Genomic DNA, 15,440 nt, shown 5'->3' with positions numbered 1-15,440 from the left:
ACACCTTGAAAGGAGGCCTCCAGGCTTCAGGTCTGGGCTCTCTGCTCCTGTAAACCCGTAAACCTGGAGCTGTGCTCTGTATTACAGCTGCATGTCTGATGGCAGAGCTGACTGTATATATGCTCATGTTTACAGCACTGTGAGATCAGATCTGTAAAATTGCAGCTTGTTTAAACTAAACAGATAAGAAAGAAGCTACTTCTCCCTCTTTAACTGCTTCCCTGCATCTATTGTAAAAGGCCAAACTTTTGATTCCATATTTTGATTTTTTTTGACAGTTTGGTACAGTGTTATCAGTCATTTATATGGAGCTGAAATGCCTTTATAATAATAATATTACATTTTCCAGGACACTAGGGCAGAGCTGGGATCGAACCGCCAACCTTCCGATTATAGTCAACCCTGCTCTACCACTGAGCCCCTGCTGCCCAATCATGATGGCTTATCATGATAACAGTGTAGCAGAGGAGCAACCAACAACAACCAGAAACCAGAACTAGCACAAGTCATTAAAAGGGTTACAGTGCACGGCTAGCTGGTTAGCAGGCTAACTTATGTGAATGAGTAGACATCACAGCTGTTATTTCTTCATGTTCTGGTGATATTTTCTTTTCTCGGTTAGAATAATCTGGCACTGATCTGTATCAGTACTAGGGTACACAGTAGATTATGTATTGATTGTATTGACCGATTTAAACTGTTTATTTGATGATGTTCACAGTGAGTAAAAAGTTTTAATTTCCAAATGGTCTCCGAGTGAGGAGTGAGTTGCTTATGGGGGGTCGTGGCTGGTTTCAGACTGAATGTCTAATGCAAGCCTAAAAAGCTTTCAGGGGTTGTAGCTGACATCAGACAGACAGGCTGCTCCTCCTCCGCCTTGAAACTGAGCTTCACTGTGATTAGTCTGACAACAAGGACTCATTTGTCATTCTAAGTATGTGCAGAACGGTGATATGTGCACACAAAAAACAACTGTGTGTGTTTATGGTTGAGTGGCTGAGTATCAAGTGGCAGAGATCCTCTCCTCCAGATTTTGATGATTAGTCATATCCTTGGTTCTTTTTATATGCACTGATGTTTCTTGGGTTTTTTTTTTGGTGTAACACTGCCTAATTGTGTGAAACGACGCTTCCTGCACACAAAGAACTATTTTCTATGATGTAACAAAGCCTACGTGCTGAGGCACCATGGGAATGCTTCACTTCAGGGTCGCAGGTGAGCACACACCTTCAAGGCTGATCACTCAGAGGGGGCACATTAGAATATCGGATGCACAATCACTCGGGGCTTGTTTGTGAATGCACTTGTGTCTGTGTGTGTGTTCATTTGTATGAGCAAGCTTGTGTAACGGAGACCAAAGTGGGAGGGTATCTCTTTTTAAGGAACTCTTTTCATTCTTTGAAATCAGGACTTGGCCGACACAGGCAACGTTTTGCAGTGAGCGTTCCAGATTTGTCCCACAGAAGATTCAGGAGGTGGGGGGGGGGGGGGGACAAAAAAAAAATTGAAGCAAAGCGGCACTTCCTCTTCAAGAGGAAACAGGAAAAGGCTGGGGGAGTGAGATTCTGGAGACTGCTCCCTTGGAACAATAAAAATCTCACTTTGACAGGAAACGGATCTGCGTCAAAGAGGGCCTGACAGATTTTACTAAAGGGCAGCAGCAGTGACCCTGGATAGGACACGAACCAGAGGGCAGCTGTGCCCGACAATAAAAATCTAAAATTTTAAGATTTTAACACAATTTTGTGCATGCACAGAAGGAGAGACGTGGCTATAAAACAATAAATGAGGTTTATAGAGAAATAGCAGCTGCAGAAATAATGAGAAATCTATGGAGGATGATAAAACACACGTAAAACATTATTGTACCTTGTTAATATATTGAAGGCGTGCTTTTGTTGCTCGTTTATGTCGGTTTGCACATATTTGTGATGTTTAACAGCCCTGCAGGTGGATTCAGGCACATGTAGTTTGAGGAAACACTGAATATTTCTGACTTCATAAAAGAAAGGCAGCTAGCTAGAGGAAAGCTAAGCGTGGCAACATGGAGACAAACATGTGAAGGCAGGAGTGTTTGTGCCATAGTGTTGTAAGCTACACCTTATCTGCTCTGCTGATTCACTCTGCTCAACAAGACAAGAGTCTGTGTCTCTGCTCTGATTTCCATGCTGAGCAGCCAAACAGGACATCCTGTTGTCCAAGGCCTGCCACCAGCGCCATCAACTCCTCGTCAACCTCCAACCAGAGGCCTGCACTCAACCGAAGCCCCTGTGGAAAAAGAGAAGACATCGTGTTCACGGTCTGTGTACTTCCTCAACATATTCTCAGCTTTCTCTTTTGTGCACAGATTGTCAAATAAAACAATTATTTTTCTTTCATTAGAACTTCTTCCGAATAAAATCTACTTCCACCCTTCAAACGGCCCCTCCTGATCCCCGTACTCCTCCTGTTGCCAGCTCTGCATGTCAGCCTGTCATCATCAGTGAAGGGAGATTAGGAAGTTTAAACACATTCCACCAAACTCTGCATCTCAGAAACACGTGCGGGTCTGATTGGCTTATTTATCATTGTAATTAAATTCCACTGTTCTGAGGATAATGTTTGGAATAGTGGCCATGTTGATTATGATTCAGGCTCTCCACAGATTGTCTGAAAGTGAGGATGCTCTTACCACATTGCCACACTAGGCCTGACATATCTTCTCCCAGCCTGTTCCAGAGTGATTTAATGTTCTGTTACTGCACAAATATTCATTGCTTACTTGTTGTGTCACCACAAGGAGCGCCGTTACACAAAGAGAGCGGTAACATTTCTGAGCGATGACATTTACCATAGTGTTGCCAGTTTTAAAGATGGCTTTGTCAGCAGCAGTTTTGGTTCTCTACTTTTTTTTTTTTTTAAATGTTGCTTCCTTGTGAGATTTCGTCTCCGTTCCCATCCAATATTTGCAGAAATAGACTAAACAAAGAAATGAATGTGGCATGGGAACATGTGTGAGCGGCTGAGGAGACATGCCCACAGTACTGAATGTATAATTGAATAATAATATGAGTAAACGTTGCATAAGTCTTTAGAACACATCATCTTGGAACTGTGGCCACATTTTGTGGAAGAATACTTGCCTGCCCTGGAGCCGCTCTGATGACAGCCAGCAGTATGTTGTCCACACTGCTCAGTGGAGGGATAAAACATCAAACGGGGCCCAGTGACATCAGGGTGGAGTAAAAAGCAAGAAGGTCTCTGTTCAGTCAAGCAGCCATCTGTTCACAAGTCATCATCTGGGAGTGAAAGAGCACCGGTTCATTAGGATCAAGACCACCAACACAACAGCAGCTTCTTATTCAAAGTAAGACTAAAGTCAGAGTTATCACAAAATGATCAATCACACATGTACCTCATGCAAACATTAGTGTTTCTTTTCACAATTCAACTCGTGCACCTGAATTTTCATTATCACATGTATAAAAAGGCATGGTCTGTCCTGTACATGTTATAGAATACACATCTACAGTTCCTTGAGTTGCTACTTGACACTGTCCCCAAAAGGGAGTTTACAGTGGGACTCATCACCGTGGTAACCCAGGAAATGATGGAGAAGAGTGGCAGTTTAGCGCTAGCAAGATAATTTAAGAATCTTTGGTCAGAAGCGATTGCCTATTAACAATGAAGGAAGCAATGGGATAACAAGAGTGGATTATGTATGGGATTCCAAAAAGGTGCAGTTCTGCCCATGCCTCAAACATGGTGCAAATCCTGCTCAATACTCATTAATTCATAGATGTATGCATACAAATGTTTTTCATGAATATAGAATTTTCAAAACAACCAGAATTTTCCCCACACTCGGTTCTAACATTTCCCCCCTCAGCAGTCGGCTTCTGTTTGAGAGGGAACATCATTCCAGAGTGATGTTCTGTCAGAGGAGCAGCACCATTCCTTGACCCAAGGAGAGGTTTATGAGAGTCCAGCTCTGTGTGCATCAGACCCCACCCTGCTCTTTCTGCCCAGTTATAAGCTGATTGTCATTGACATGAATTGACACAGACGAGCACAGTTTGTGTGCAGTCCTGCAGTGCAGCTCTTTAATGTAATGTACAGTGCTGTGTTGAGTGTATATTTATGAGAGGCATCAGAGAGGGAATACCAGCCCGATGTTGTTACTTTCTCCTAAGGTCTTAATGATGGGTGCATTAAAAAGGTATCTAGCTCTCTAACTAAGCACAGATGGCCAAGAAGCAGTTATGGTGTATCACACAAGAAATTCTGGAGGAGATTTATGTCAAACCACAGCTGAACCCCAGGAACCCTGCACAACAGTCTCAACATTATGGCCATTTGATCTCCTGTCTGTCTCTGGTTTTACATGAGATCCAAAGCTCCACTGTCCCTCACAGTCTTTTAAGGAAATGTGATTATTCACTGTAGCTATGGAGAGCAAATCAAGTCAAATGTAAACTGACAGTTTCTTTAGTATTACTGTAAATGTGCCTGAAGAGTAACACACAGGGGGCATCAGGTATGGTATCTCCAAAGACTACGAACACCAAAGATCATATCCATATTCTTTGGTTTACCCCTGACTGTCAAGCATTCAAATGAAATGACCTCTCGACCTGAGCTGAGCCCAGCATGCGCTGCAGCTAAATGCTTCAGTAAATAGGACAAATAGGCTTCTCTCTGCCTACTGCACGCAGGCTTTATGAGCCGAGGCGCTCTTATAACTATGTCAGAGACATTAACAGCAGGGCTCTAATGTGCCCACAAAGTGCGTGCTGCACCAACAAACCATCTCCATCTCAATAGTACTGAAGGCACCACAGAGATGGCTGTGGTAACGGGTAATAAAACCAGGGAAGGCAAGCCGGGCTTGCATGCAACATAAATCAGACATCCACAAAACAACTGTTTGGTTGTCGTTGTTTCCAAGTGGCTCATAAAAAGATTTTAGTCCAAACTCTCAATCCATTGCATGATTATCCCAAAGTAGCCACATGTAGTGGTGCACAATATACCTGCGTTGGCCTGTTTGTAACAGGGTTACAGCCCAAAACTCTGGGAACTCATGCACACATTTTTTTTTAAAGTGCTGTCAAACTGGATTTGGGAAGAAAAAAAAAAGTTTGCTATATTTCAGTTTAAATCCCTTTGCTGCTGACGGCAGTTTCCTAGAGAGTCATTAGTGGGACTGAGGTCTGTTCTGGAGAAATGTGGTGGATTTCCGCATGTCTGAGTGTGTGGGGGACTGGGCATCGCTGAGACTTCCCAGGAGAGGTTTACTCATTTACTAATACAAGCTGCTGGGGAGCACAGGATGGCTGACATCCTGTCTTCGTCAACACAATGGAAGCGCCAGGTGTTTGAAGGTGAGGCGACAAACTGGTGAACCAAATGAGGGTTAGAAATGTACATTTATTTATTTATTTATTTATAGTGGCAATAGATAGATTAGCTCTGTCACTTGCCTGCATTGGGGGATCGAGTTCTATGGAACCGTCTTGAGAGAGATTCTTCACAAAAACTAACATGAAGTGACGTTCATGTTTGTATGTGTCCTGTGTAATGTGTAAGTAGCCCGCTTTACTCGTGGATAGCTGGGCTATTTGCAAGCTACTAAGTAACGTATTAGTTAAATTTAGTTAGCTTAAATTGCCAGCTGACCCAATTCACATTATCAATGACACAAACTTTAATGTTATGCACAATGATGTGGATTTTCGGCAGCAAGTGATGATGCAATGGTGTAAAGAAAACGTGTATAATTTCTAGCCAAGGCAGGGGACGTTAGCCAGCTAGCAGTAGCGTACATGCATGTAGCATACTGCATGCTTGATGGGCACAAACATAAATTAATGCAGGAAACAGCTGTAGGATCAATCAGACGTAGCTACAGGTGTCCGACAATGGATTTTTACATTTACAACTTTTAAAAGAAATGACGACACGTGGGATATGTAGTGTGTGTGTGTGCATACATCTGTGCACACACACACACAGACTTCCTTTTAATGGTCAGTGTTTATGTCAGTGTACTGGGACTGTAGGGTTTGGCATGTCTCTGGACCCCGGCCTGAGACAGACACACACACACACACAAGGACAGACCTGCCACAGGATGTGAAGTGGGTGTGGTGCTCAAGTTTTCTCAGTCTCCCACAGACCCTGGGGCCCATTCAGGACCCATACAGGACATGCTACACACACGGCTGTGAAGAAATCATTTGCACATAATTGGTTTTCTTCACTATGACAAACATGTACGTAAAATGCTACAAAGCTAGTGAATACAAGCAGTTACCCTCCACTAAACTCATTCATTCACAAACACACACCCAGAGTTGTTTCCCACCTCAGCGTTCCCCTATTCAGAGGTTAATGAACTTGTTTTGAATTCCTTCACCTCTTGACAGGAACTACATTCCAAGCCTTGAAAATAGCGGCTGTAACAAAGAGAGGAAGTGATGTGAGAGCACTTCCTATCGACTCCCTTCTGAATTTATCTCAGTCCTGCAGACTTGCGCGCCTCTTGCTCTGACCCACCCTGAAGAACACCAAGCACAAAAGGGAACAAAAAAAAAAAAAGGAAAATGGCAGATTTGCTGCTCCAACCTTTAATCCGAGCACATCAGCTCAGTTAACCCTGTCGTTTAACATCAAGCAAAACAAAATCTTTCAGTTGTCTTTGATCCTTGTGCTCTGAGACTTCACTCACTCTTTCTGTCTGGTTGAGATTATCCACCCTGTTCGGCCAATACTTGAATTTCTCTTCGATTCATTGACGTAAATGTAGATGTATTGGCGGTGAAGAGTGCAGGATACATCTGTAACATGTGTCAGGGTGTATTTTGCGCTTGATTCAATGCAAACCTGCTGTGACCTATGACCTCTGATTCATATGGCATTTTGCCACAGGGACTGTGGTGGAAAGCAAATATCTTGAAGGCGAGCTTAGGTTTGCTGCTCACAAAGTCTGTACTTTCCCCCCGACTGTTTATTTTGTCATGATTCATTTGGATGTGACAAATGACCGTCGCGCAAAAACATTTTTTTAGGTGAAATATGCAAACCCTGCAATGGAAAATAGCAGCATCTGTAACCAGGTACAGGTACGGTTGATGAACTGTATAGTAAATTAACTACAGAATGAGTGACATAATTGTTTTTCAGGGTCGGCGGTACAAGCACACAGCTCTGGAAATCATTTAGCAGGCCTATACAGTAGCTTTTAATGTTGATGTAATGGCTCTGTAGGCAACATTAGAAGGGGAGTACGGGGTGGGAGACAGGAAGCGTCATTTAGTTACTGGCTCAATCTGCAGGAGCAGATCTTCCGGTCAGCGGGTGCTTCCCTGTGTTAACGCTACAATAATACATGAATCACAGTGCAGGCTGATAGATGAGGAGATGACCAGGAGGAAAGGGTGGACTCAAATCGGGGATAAAAGCCTAAGAAAGCCACACTGTGCAGCCGTAGTAGATTTATAATGTACAAAAGCAGATCGGCAAAGAGGGTGGTCTGTTTGGCCTGTAACATGGCCCTGTTATCTTGCTGCTCAGCCAGCAGTGAAAGCGTATAAAATAGATACTTTCTGTTTTGGTTTCTGCAGGAGGAAGCTTTTTTCACATTGTGCATGAGCTGTAAAAAGTCTCACAGCACACAGACGACACTGGTGTCAGTTTATTTTCAAAAATAACTCAAGAACAATAAATTCAGCTCCTCCTCGACCACACCGGGTCAGGATTGGGTTGCATTCAAGGACAGTCTGGATTTCCTGCGCATGTTTCTGACTCTCCATGTCTTAACCATCACAAGCTCCATCTGTAGCATTTCCCAGCATGTAATGTATATACACCGAAAAACACATCTACCAAGCAGCAATCCCCTCAATGAAGTGCTGACACACCATACAGAGGAAACACTAGTATGACTTCCCTCTCTATATAAATGCATGCTGTGCTTGGTAAAGGCAGTTAATGGGGGTGGGGTGAGGGGGTAATGACCCCCAATGTTACTCCCCCTTCCTCCTCCTCCTCCTCCTCCTGACTACAGGGGCACACTGTGGCTCGCACATATTAACAAGTCTCTGCAGGCCTATCTATCTTCCCAGGGAGCCTGTCAGTCAGTGCTCAGGGATTTATCGGATTGAAAAATGATAATTCTTTAACGATTAAACACCAGCTGAAGCTACTGTGCAAAAAAGGGGCCTAAACTGACTGATGCCATCACAGAGCTGTAAACCTGTCCATGTTAATATGTTAATACCACAACCAAACCCATATTTGCCTGTCTCATGACAGTAGCTAAGAAATTACTCCTCACCTCACTTTGCATGTTGATGATCTGTGTTTTTTTTCTGTGGACTCACTAATGAAATGTCTATATTGTTGTGACTAGCCTCCATTTTGTTTTCTACTAATGTTATAAAAGGAGAATGACGAATTCCACACAGCCTGACATCTAGCTATTGATCACCTCCCTCACTCGCAGCTCTTATCGGTGTCTTGGTCTGCTGGCTGTCTGCACAGAGTCACTTTCACAGTTCAATCAGCTCTTTGTCAAGAAGAGGTCAAAGAGCAAAAGAGGGAGAATAGTGAGGTGTAACAATTGCAGATGGCTTCAGCAACTTCTCACTCTCCATCTTTGTCAGCAGTGAGCTCTTATCTGTCAGCTGAGGTTCTACCTATTGAATCAACTGAATGATCCTTCACAGCTTTAAGCGAGTGATGAACTGTGTGCGTACATCTGTTTTCACTTGATATAATAGTTTTTTAAATTTAATCCAGATTTCAAATATAAAAACAGCAAGATGAACCAACATGGCAACCCTGAAGTATTAATAGTAATAAAGTATTTTTTAATATATTATAAAGTATAGGTTGTTAATAATGCGCTTCATTGGTTTCTCATTAAAGACATATACTGATGCTCTGAAAAGACGTATCCGAACTTTTTACCTTTCCTAAAGTTTTGCCAATAAGTAAAGGCAACACTTTAAAATAAAAACATACTTAACCACACAATTTGCTTGAACCATTGCCCACAAAACACGTAAATATGCCACGTTTCTGCAGCATTTATTGGTAAACTACTTTCCTGCTATATGGATAAGGCTGGCTATGTGCCCCAAAACGACTATTAGCTGGAACATTGTCACTGCTGCCTGTGTTTAGCACCTCTAAGATGCTTATGACTGGCTTTCCAGGATGACATTAACAAATTACATTTGGACAAACCTTAAGAATGTATCAAACACATTACAGTACAAATATCAACCTGCTGGTAAATCGATAAGATTCAAAAACATCCTGTCATTATGTTACACCCAAATTATTCCACAGGTTTATCAACCAACCAATCCTCAAACAAGGAGAGTTCTGTTAGTAGCTGATATCGAACAGCTGGTGGGGCAGGTGGACGTAAAACTAGCCCTGTGTTTGTTTGTTTCTCCCTCCCCCCCACCCACCTCCATCTATCCCTGCTTCCTCCGTTCATATATTTTGGATTTCCTCATTCTATCCTTCAGTGCTGTGTCTGTGTGCAGGTTGTTCCCAAGCCCTTTTCACAGCAGGGTTCCACAGATGGTAGAAAGACAGCTCATCGGTTTCACTACTGTTTCTAATCCAGCAGTAGTTCTGCTTACATTACTGGGTCTTTTATAACAAGAGAGTCACCTGTTTCAAGACCCTGTGTGTGTTTATTTAGCTTTTAGGCCAGAAGGCCACTCACACTCACCCAAGCAAACAAGACTGAAAAGGCCAGCACATTACCTTAAAGGTCACCACAGGTGCGTGTTTGTCTCTTCCCGTCCTTTCACTGCGTCTTTTGTCTCAGCTGTGAAACACTCAGCAGTCTTTGTTTGGTTTGTAGAAGTCTGGTCATAGGACCTTGCTGTAGCTGCTGGCAGACAAAAGAAATCAATCACACATTAATAATCTGTATGCAGTGCTTGTAACCCCAAAAGTAGCTGTTAATCATGTTTTATATGATTCTGATGCCTTTCCCTGTAGTCAGGGTTACAGCTAGAAGATTTTTAAGTCAACAATAAATAATACTTTCTGTGTTCTGCTTCAGTGCTTTTGCAAACGTCACTGGATTGTTTAACTCACACCAGAATGAGGCTTGTTTTGGAGCTCAGCCAATCTGAAGAGTGATTCATGCAGTAAGAGTTGTACTGAGAGAAGTGGGCTTTTTTAAAATCAATAAAAATACATCTACTATAATGCCCACACGTTGGATAGTTGGACTTTTTAACATGATGTTCTGTGGTCATTGACTCACTTTTGGAGCCAGCCTCCAATGGCCATTCCAGGAACTGCAGATTTTGGTTTTATTTCTCATCTCTGCAGGCAGAAATTCATACCACTATTATATTAGTGAAGTTGCATTTTAAACGGGTTAAAATAACTTTGCAGCCAAGATACATATTTGCATAAAAACTACATTTTGGCCATGCAGAAGTCATTCAATTTTTTATACCTATATATTCATCATAAGAGAAACAACAGGAGTAAGGTTATAGGTCTATGAAATTACAAGTGTTTTAACATCTAGCGCCCTCCTGTGGTCATGTGAACAGAGTGTACAGGGGGCAGGGCAGGATTGTGTTAGCCTAGAAAATTGCAAAGACATTTGTTGCAGCTTGTTTGTCATCTTTTAAAATGTGTTTACTGTTGTGAAGAATACTTAAGTATACGTTTCTTAATCTACAATTTGAATAGCTGAACTTCCAATGAGACAAAAGTGGTGAACACCACTCGCAGGATGTTCAGGGTGTAAAGAATACAACTGGGACAAAGAGTTGTAAATGACAATACACTGATAACATTTGTTGGTTGTACCGTTTAGTTAAATTGCCATAATCAAACTGCCTCTTGAACAGGGAGCCCTGCCCTCTTTCCATCACCCTGTTCCTCAGTCTGGGAGGTCGGCTGCCAGGAACACTCACCACCTGAGAGAGGAAACTGAGGCGGATGGTGGATGTGAAATCACTTCCTGTTCAGGGTCTGAATATAGTCATGATTCTGTACAGAGCGGATGTTTACATAGCGGACTGCTGGCCCGACACAATGGGGACATGTTTGTTGGATGACGGCAACCATTGTAGAATAGAAGAGTATCCCCCTCTCTCAGTCTCCAGAGTCCCAGTTCACTCTTGTTGCATGCTGGGAAGTGTATATCACCATTATCCTGGGCAGCATTCTGCAGTAAACATTAAGGCATTCCTCTGCAAAACTGGCATAAAAAAGGCCTTTTCTTTTCCTTCCAGCAGAGGGCATCATGTCATATTTAGTGAAAGCAAGAGTGGAAAGGATTGTGTCAGATATGTCACACTTCACAGTCTAACACCTTGAGGATGTATTCCTGCAGTGCGATATTAAGATGGTGATGGTGCGATGACTGCTACAGGAAAAAATTTGATGTCAAATATACGGTGTAAATGATATGCAAATCTTTGTTTACATTACATTTTAAATCTTTTCCTTTTACTTACATTTCATACACCATGAATGAGCTTAATCTGTTTTTTTAACAGATTTGATACAGGGACCCCAATTGACCCTGCTAATGGCTCTTCAGCAGCTGAGCGACAACGACCAGCCACTTCACCTGCCCTCTCTTCCCCCACAGCTCATCTAGATGGCCCTGCCCGCACCTCTGATACAATTCAGGGATTTAAATGCTATCTAGGTATTTATTATATATTTCAATTTATCTTTGATTTCTATTTGTCTGTAACAAAAATTTCCACTCGGGGATAAATAAAGTCATTCTGATTCTGATAAGTGATGACAGCAGAATATCAAAAAGGTGAGAGAACTGCAGTATTAGCCAGGAGGGACAGGAGAGCTACATTCATTATCATTTAAACAGTATTCACTTCTCAATCTCCAAGTATGTTTTTGTAATATTTTATAAACAACAGTGTGCCAATGTAGACCGCAATGTAGACGTGTGCTGCCCATGGGAAGACTGCTGCTTCATGTTGTCAGTGGTGCCGAGGTCTGAAAGGAGGGCATAAAAAAATAATCATCACAAACAATTCCTAGTGAAGGTCATATGTCCACAAGTAAGAATTTTCATGCTGATGATTATATGACAGGTGAACTGATGATGTACAGTTATATTTTTCAAAATAAAAACACAGTTTCCAGTTGTTGATGTGTCTGTGTTTCCACCTTGTCATAACACTGGGCCATACACCTGGTGTTTTCCATCTGCCTGATTACACCTCTAAGACTGCTGAGAATACTCATCTCGTCCACAATGATCTGACAGCTGGGTGTAGTCCAGCTGAATATAAGCGCCTACAGTACAGGTACAGTTTGAATGAAAATGTTTTCAAATATTTACCTCGTTGTTCGTGCCAGCTGCCAGCACAGGAGTCACCAAATCCACTGTGTGCAACACCAACCTCCAACCTAAACACACTCCTATTATTCTTCTTCAAATTACAACATCAATCATATCTTTATCAGGGGGATGTGCTCCTCTCAATCACAGCTTTAAACAAGTTCTCTCACACATGCCCGCTCTGTGATCCAGGTTGGTGCTGGGTGGCGATACCAACAGTCAACAACATGCTGGTCAGATTAACACATCTTATGTTCTTACTTTTTTTTGTGCTCAACTTCCCCACAGGGATTAATAAAGTAATTCTTAATGCTGCAATAATAAGTATGGTGATGTTTTTACAGACCAAACACTAGATGGTGGCATTTGCAACCCTGAAAACAAAGGGTCATACTGACAGTATTTTAAGTGCAATGTATTATTTCAGTGTACACTTCCCCCTTCGCACATTTCCCTTATTTGAGAAAGGCCCCATTTCCTGAAGTCAGGTCTAGTCAGAAACTGTCTGTAGCAGTAATAAAGTGTGTTTAAAATGCATGAACTCACCTACTGGATGTTTCCTCCATTACCCCCCATTCTGGACCCACTGTGACAGCTGCAGGTGAAAAAAAAAACTCACAAATCTTCCGCTGTGGTAACTAGTATACAAAATGGTTATAGAGCCGTTTTTGTTCTCTCTCAGTAGAGTTTACTGAGAGAGAACACTTACTGACATTCATCATCATCATCATCATCATATAACAAACAATCAACATGTGAGGAATCAAAACCTGAAGAATTGAAACTGGAGAGGAACAGAGAGAGAGAGAGAGGGAACACATGGTGGCACACAGAGTGTAAAGTCATAATATCATACAGATTACAAATACAGATCTGAGCTGCTAGTAGGTTTCTTCCGTTCAACCAGAATACTGTTTTCTGGCAGACTGTGAGAACTGCAGGCCCCTGTGATTTTTGACTGCAGCACCACCTTCCCACCACAGTCTACAAAGCGACGTTTCTGTGTCAGAAATGTTAACACAGTGAACTACTAGGCTTAAATGGCTGATAGCACAATGTTAGGAAAGTCTGCATGTAGAGAGAATGCACTCAATTAGAAACACAAACATAAAACATTCAATAACAGAATTTCTAATAAGGACATTAATTAGGTTACAGGCAAGACTGAAAACAGCTAAGCATCATTTAGTAAAAATGGACAAATGTAGGCTGTTAGGATGGACACGTAGTTCTGGACTTCAAAAGCAGGAGGTTTGAGATGGTAGTGTGCAGACAATATAGGCATTTTATTTTAACTCACACAGAACAAACATCACAGACTTTACTAACATACTGGGGACCACAGGCAGCATGTGGTTCTGACATCAACCCTGTTAAATGGCAGCCCTATATAGCTGCAACTACCCCTGGACTGAACCCCAACCACAGAGAAAGGTGATCTACTCCCCCCTCTACCTAAGAGTTTCACAACACCATTAATACAATCCACAATTAATCAAATAATGATTTGAAAACATGTTATTAGTTTTAACATCTAAAACAATACTTATCAACAAACCTTTTTATTATCAAACAAATACCCTTCCTGGCCTAGAACCTTAAACTGCTGCTGGACACCACAATCACACACATGCAAATATAACATCAAATCATGTTAAAATAAAAACATTCTTAGTATCAATTCAAACATTTCATGCTATAAAAGTTAATTTAGCAAACACAAGTAGGCCTCCATCCTGAACCCAAGCAAAAAAGTCACTTCAAAAAAGTCATTCAATAAAAACATTTGATTACTTTGTGTGTTTGTCTTTTATTACCACACAAACAATCATCCTGCCAACACACCGAACCAAGTTCAGTTGACTGAGGCAGGAGAAAACACAAATGCCAACCATGCTGGCAGTGCTAGCAGGCATGACCATGCTAGCAACACCAGTAGTGAGGAGGCCCTTCATTACATTGGCAGTTATACACTGGGCAAGTCTGAGACAACTAGAGAAAGACACACAATAATAAAAAGAGGCACAAGAGAGGACATAGTTGTTGCATGAAACACTGTGTGAGTGATGATTTCTCAGCATTTTTGAAACCCAGCCTGATGGCATAAAAACATACAGTGCTATACATCTGCCATGCTGAAAAACCTATAGTAATACAGGCTTTTCCCACAGACCAGCATGGACACTGAAGCGTTATGTAAAAAACTCAGCTCGTCAATCTAAGAGACCTCAGTTCCACTCTGAGTATTAAAACACCTCCTTGAATTTGTGTCCACCATTTTGACCAGAATATTTTCCGAGTTACCATGAAGGCCCCAAGCAACAGCATATTTGTGTTGAAAATGCTCTTTATTAATATACCTACGTGTACAACAAAACTACTGAAAGCCCTTTAAGTTTTCCAAACTGCTGTTAGAAAGTCTAAGAAAAATCATGTGCATTAAATGAGAGGCTAATGTTTACATTAACAGGAACAGGGCCTGTCTGTCTTAAATAAAGGTGACCAGAGGAGAAACATTGCTCACACCATTATATCCAGCAAAGATCACAGGACGATAACATTGTGAACGTATCACTGTAAAGACAGAAGATGGGCCTGTGTTTATAAATTTGGAAAAATTAGCCAACAAAACAAACAGCAGTGAGCTAACAGCGGAGCTAGCAGGCCTCAGGCTAGCAGCAGGCTAACAATATCGAGATGTGGAGGTGAAATAATAAGTGCTAAACGTGCTAAAGATAACTCACCACTGTTATTTAGAATGTATGCAGTGTCAATGTAAGGACCAGACCCCAAAATACAAGTGATTCCAAGTTGAACTTCAAAGTTCCGGCATTTTGAAACCGGGGATGGCTCAGCAAGACCTGCCATTGGATCAGAGCAGTCACGTGGACAAAAAAGTCTTCTGTACTGTACTCATTGCTAAAAGTTTAGGTAATGTGCGTATCTCATCTTTTGTGATTATGTAACTAAATTACACCTATACACTGATAAGCAAATTGTTCATTTACTTATTTATTTTTGTATTTCATGAGACAAAATGTCAAAGTTTGAATGAATGTCAATTAGAGCCAGACCCCTGTCGTACCCTTTC

The 15,440-nt window shown here is 41.7% G+C and overlaps 2 long non-coding RNA genes across 2 annotated transcripts; both read right to left on the bottom strand.

Annotated features, from left to right (window-relative positions):
• Positions 1 to 3,141: 3,141 nt before the first annotated feature.
• LOC114444068 (uncharacterized) lies at positions 3,142 to 11,457 on the bottom strand. Its single transcript, XR_003671507.1, has 5 exons — positions 11,041 to 11,457; positions 10,837 to 10,959; positions 10,277 to 10,338; positions 9,766 to 9,895; positions 3,142 to 3,278 (listed from the first exon to the last, which is right to left on the bottom strand). It is a non-coding gene; the product is annotated as an uncharacterized LOC114444068 (long non-coding RNA).
• A 359-nt stretch (positions 11,458 to 11,816) lies between these two features.
• Positions 11,817 to 15,256, bottom strand: LOC114444067 (uncharacterized). The gene is made up of 4 exons (XR_003671506.1): positions 15,094 to 15,256; positions 12,896 to 12,944; positions 12,350 to 12,417; positions 11,817 to 12,000 (listed from the first exon to the last, which is right to left on the bottom strand). It is a non-coding gene; the product is annotated as an uncharacterized LOC114444067 (long non-coding RNA).
• Between the last annotated feature and the right edge of the window lie 184 nt (positions 15,257 to 15,440).

The sequence above is a fragment of the Parambassis ranga genome, chromosome 12 (genome assembly GCF_900634625.1).
Source record: "Parambassis ranga chromosome 12, fParRan2.1, whole genome shotgun sequence".
NCBI classification, from domain to species: domain Eukaryota; kingdom Metazoa; phylum Chordata; class Actinopteri; family Ambassidae; genus Parambassis; species Parambassis ranga.
This window is presented reverse-complemented; position numbering and strand designations above follow the sequence as displayed.